The sequence below is a fragment of the Neltuma alba genome, unplaced genomic scaffold, assembly GCF_004799145.2.
Source record: "Neltuma alba isolate B1F8T4 unplaced genomic scaffold, ASM479914v2 tig00010133_pilon, whole genome shotgun sequence".
Classification (NCBI taxonomy): domain Eukaryota; kingdom Viridiplantae; phylum Streptophyta; class Magnoliopsida; order Fabales; family Fabaceae; genus Neltuma; species Neltuma alba.
The window spans coordinates 83,037-89,036 of NW_021635081.1; positions in this window are offsets into that span (position 1 = coordinate 83,037).

Consider the following 6,000-nt stretch of genomic DNA (forward strand, 5'->3'; position numbering starts at 1 on the left):
CTCCTTTACTTATTTATCTTGGGCAGTGAATTCTTTGCCAGTTGGAAAAGAGCACAAGACTTTTGATCATGGTATTTGTGGCTTTCTTAAAATGAAATATTTCTCGCTGTGATTTACTAACTCTATATTTATATACTTTGACTTGGTATAGGTGACCCCTTTGTGCTCACAGGGCCAATTATTTCAAGTGAGCAGCAAGCTTCTGAGACAATAAGTCCTATACTATCAAAAGCTCTAATGAGTCCTAAGCAAAATCCCATGTCCACTCCCTCTGAGACTTCTTATGGTGAGTTTTTTTGTTGTCTTATTTTACTAACTGCCTTTCACTTTATCATTTTGTAATTTTAGAAAGATGTCATATTCTAATTGCTTCATCCAGGAAGAAAGATCCAAGAGAATGTTGGAACCATTGACCAGCGTTTGCATGAAACTTTGGGTGCTATTCAAATTTCTAGCAAGTCTTGTGTCCTTACCATTACATGTTTGCATTTGTTATACTTGACTTGATTCCTTCACTGAATATGAATATTTTGATTCTCTGAGCTTTCTTTTATTTTAACTCACCTGCTGATTTGATGGTTTTGGTAGGTCAACTTGCTGAATGTGGTTCATCACACATGGCTCCTTCTACTTATGACACCAATAATAATTTCTTAGGTGTTCATGGGGTGAAAGAGATAGCTGATATGATGAAATTAGAGGGTGCTGAGCCTTTCATGCTAGCAGAAGCATTCCAGACTCATCCACGACTTCATCTTTCTTCAGAGGATCGAAGCACTGAGTTGTTATGCTATTCCTATAGGGTGCTACTAAATATTTTGAACATTCTGGCCACTAGGAGCCCCTCCACAATCACTGAGGCGGACAAGATATTTTTGGCAAAGCATTTAAAGGATGCTTCTGTTCTGGGATTTGACAAGGATTGGCTTGAGTCAGTTAGGAACAAGGTTTTCAATTGTGATGCATCAGAAATTCATCGCATGCAACAAGCTTTGAAGGGTTTAGGCAATAAGCTCCAAGCCAATAAGATAGAGCTTGCAAATATTCGAGACCAGGAGGCAAAAGCTGCAAAATTGGTAGAAATGACTCAGAAAGAGTTGAAGGCCACACATAAAGAATTAGAGGCAGCATATAAAGGGTTGGAAGCAGCTCAATCCCATTTTAATGTTGCACAACAAGAACATGCAAACATTAGAATACGTCATTCCCAACTTTTAGAAGAATGCAGGGAAATTTCAGAACAACGATAGCAATATTCAGAAATGATTGCCGCCAAAGTCAGGCCTTTTGGCTTTTAACAGGGATGCCATGTGAAACTTTGTTATTGTTGTTTCAATTAAGGTCATTGTCGTACTTCTATTTCAAATAAAAAAAAAAATATCGTAATACTGTCATAAACTTTGTAATATTGCCGTGTTTTTAGTTTGCACCGAGGTCATCATTGTGCTTGACATTATAGACTTGTGCCCATTGGTGGATAAGGGTTATTTTTCTTGTTAAGATCTTATATATTTGTGTGTTTGGTTTCCAGATGTGTTTATGTATACCCATTTGCTACTAATTATATTAAATATAGTGCATCAACTACACACACACACATATGATTGGGCATAACTAAGCACTTTGCTTGAACAAAGGAAGGAAGAAAGCGATAAGAACACTAACTCACTTGATCAAGGGTGTGATTGTGCAATCTTTGAATGTGCCTAGAAAGGCTTTAAATTCAAAAGGCATCTACAAAAGCTCTGAAAATGGCAAAAAAATGGATTTATTTCTTGTTTCATTGAATTTTTAAGCATCTCATCCCATGACTCTCTGCAGAGAAACCATAGGAATTTTTGTCTGTCAATGAATTTATATATCAGAGACAATTCCTACCACATGAACCTTTTTTTTGAAAAAAATAAAATCATCTGCGTGGCTACCAGAGCAATAAGCAGAAGGTCTAAGTGGTGGCAAATGAAAACAACATGTTAAAACACTTTATTACAGGACTTGGTTATCAAGTAAATTACAAGTTGAATTCTTTAAGTCTTGAACCCAAATTCTTGGTCAAGCAAATGAATCAACGGATTCCTTCTTATGTGCTATGCTAAACTTGTGTCTTTCCCCTGTTCTTGAGAAAGAAATTAATTTTGGGCAACCATATCTGATGAAGATGTTCTTGATAGGATATTAAAAATGGCATCGCTTAAGTTAAGCAGAATTTGGAGCGTTCAAGAGATCTATGTTCTTGACATGCGAAAGAGTGACCCTAGCACTCACTTTGTTAGAAACTGAAGAAGAGCATAATTGGAGGCATATATGTCTTTTCACAAGTTTACGATTTAGATCAAAACAGGGACTATGATACTGCTACTAAATATTGACCCCACCACACAAAATTACAAAATATGGAAAATAAAATGAATAGTTTTACAAACAAGAAACAAATATTGTCTTTGAGTAAAAATAAATCATTAATAATAATAATTTTTTTTCGGAAAATGTCAATTCATTCTATATAGCAAGAACAATTATACATACACAAATGGAACAAGTCACTTCTCGGTTCACACGATCCCTGCTTCGGAGGTCCTCTGCTTTGATCTCACACGAATCACAATACCAGCTTTCACTTAAAGAGTAACAAGTAATCATTGTCTCTGTGATTTTGGTGATGATTTTAGTAATATATTTCAGTACGATGGCCCAAGTCTGCATCGTATATTGAAAACAGATGAATACTTTAACCAAGGCCATATTTGTTCTATTTGATAATCCTTATTATGGTATCGTGTTAGATCATCAAATAGACCATATGATTTTAGTGCATTTAACTAGCAAATTTGTGAAGTTATATATGGATAATATTTGACGGATAAATAATCATTCAATTGATAGCAAATTTATGATTTTAATTGATTATTTTTCCCCAATTCTCGGACAAAGGCTATTATTGTTATGATCATCGTCATCGTCATCATCTCAACACAAAAGATAGCTCTGTTTTGCTTGTTTTAAAACAGAGCATATTTGGAGGTTTCTTCAAAACTCATTCTTTGAAATTTGGTACAACATATGGGACTCTACTTAGGCCAAAAGAATATAAAGCAGAGTATCCACACAAGACACAGACAAAAATAGCAGAAAGAAGGCCCTAAAAGGAAAAACTTGGACCGTTCATGAGATCTTGCTCCAGAACTATGAATAATGGATCTTGGAATTCAAATAGAGAACCGTGTTATTTGCATCAGGCTTACATCGATGGCTTGCAGGAAAGAATAAATTTGAACAAGTATGAAATGAAATCCGAATAATTTGGCTATGCCATTCGGCAGTCCAGAGAAGATGAAGTTACAGGATAACAGCACAGAAGAGAAAGAAAGAAAGGAAAAAGAAATGGATGAAAAGTAACTCGTTTTGGCTACCCAGAAATTTCAGAAGTAAATACAAGAAATCCAAGAAAGCAGAGAGAGGATTCGCAAGATAAAGCAGTAGGCACAGTTGGGCGATGAGCCCCCGAAGAAGACAGTAATTCTGAAATTAAATATCAATGAAAATGAAAAAAGGTTATATGGAGGCTCATAAATTCATTCAAAACAATGAAAGAAATAAGTTTTCGACGTCAACCAAAAAATATAAATATTTTTTGGAAAATAATTGTAGGATTTAAAACTACTCTTTTTAAAACTATAAATACATAACAACTCTTTAGTACTCCCTTGGTTCTTTTTATAAAAGCCTAATAACTAAATTTTAAGAAAATAGTTAAAATTCATTAAAAATAATAAATACATAAGAAATAAAATTTTTTTACATATGCCCTTATTTATAAAGGAGTAAGGGAGAGATATAAAGTAATAATGAGAGAAAATATGAAAAAGAATATAGTATGTCAAGTTGTCAATCTTATAATTAATATAATATATATAATTAATTAGAAGCAAAAATAATAAAAGCAAATTAAACGTTCACACAACCCAAGTGAGCTCTCATAAAAAGAACCAAACAATTTAAATTTTCGGCTCATATAATTATATAAAAGCAAGCGGGCGGAGTATTATTTTTAAATGAAATTGAACTCATGCATAGGAGGGTTCATAAAGAAGACAGGAATGAATTCATTGGTTCCCGTGGATTTAATTAAGTTCTTAGATTTATTTTATTTTTGCCAACAAGTTTTTAGATTTATATATTAAGATTAGGGTAGATTTCACGACTCAAGAAGAAAAAAAAAACTCTTATAAAAATAGCTATGAGTTTTTTTTTTTAATACAAAATACCTACGAATTATCTAGCAACATAATTCCCATATTAATAACGAGATCCTAACTCACCAGGTATAAAGCATATTATTCACATATTTTAAATAGTATGTGCTTGCACTTTTTTTTTTTTTAAATGATGACAACTTATGGACTTTTATATTTTTCAAATTCTATATTGGTACTATGAACATACTAAAATTGCTGGTAAAAAGATGAACACACATTACCCAATTTTACTCATCACAGCAAAACGGGGTTTATTATTGTGGTAAGATTTGTATCCTCAGGATACAATTTCAATGGGTTCAATAATAAATTTTTAATTGATGATTTTTTTCTGAATAATAAAATTATTTTTTTGAAGACTGATGGTAAAATGATTATTTTTATTTTAAATTTTATATCTTAATAATTATTTTAAAAAATTAAAAATAGAAACATGGTCTTTATTAAATCTGAAAAATCCAGATTAGGTGACTATATCCCACTAGAGAGGTGCCGCTTTGCCTACCAATTTGTCTACAATATATATAAGGACTTGGAGTGTTTGTTACCCCCTCTGCTGCCCCATAAATTTTCCTACTTTCCAAATTTTTTCTTATTTCTTTAGATAAAATATATTGACCTTCCTTCTATTTTATCTTAACTATGAAAACCTCCCCTCTATTTTGAAAACGTATATAAACCTCCCTTACAATTAAAATATATGTTACACAAACATTCCTCCTATATTTAATATCTAATTTCCATTTACCCAAACCGTTAATTGATGGTTAAGTTTGACTTTAAATTATTTTTTTATATCAAAATGCCCCTTCTTAACTTAATAATTATTTAGATATTTATATTTTCTAAAAAATATTTTTTATAAAATCAAAAATAATTCTAATACGTATATTTTTAAAATTTCTAATATCTTATAAAATTTATTAATTTTGACATAAATCATAAATTTTATAATTTTAATATTTTATCACATTCATTCAAAATTATTTACTTTGATTTCTTTTAAATTGTAAAAGCATATTTCAAATACATAGTTTTTGTTTATCGTAGAGTTTAAATAATATAAGTTTAAAATATTTTGTAAATTATTTAAATTTATAATTCAAAATTTTTAAACACATCTTTATCACAGAAATTTATAAACATGTTTACTCAAACTATATATATATTTATGAAAAAAATTAGTTAAATTTTTAATCAAGTCTTTTATGTTTGCCTTAACTGAATGAAATTTATGTAACCGTAAAATATAATTTTAGAATTTATTAGAATGAAGAGTAAAATAGTAAGTAAAATTTATGTTAATATAAATTTCAGTCAAAAATAATATTTTTAGAATCTTTTTAGAATATTCCTATCAGTGTTAACTTATTGGATTAAACTGTATATTTTTAAAATACAAGGGAAGTCTGTGTAATTGATACAAATTAGAAGGGTAGTCAAAGTATTTTGTTCTGTTTCTTTTAACCATTAGATTCTATCTAAAAAGAGTAACATTTTGATATCTCATGAGGAAAAAATGATACAATTTTTTTATGATTTTCGCAAAAGGAAAAAAACTCCAAAAATGATGTATCCTTTTTTTTTAAAAAAAAAGTTAGATACAAATTCTTGGATAGAGAAAGAAGAAAAAACCCAAGATTATTGCACATAAGTACGTTTGATAAAAACAGGTCTGCATCTAAAAAAGATCATATATGTGGTGAGATTGAAAGAATGATGGAAGAAAATAAAACAGAAATTA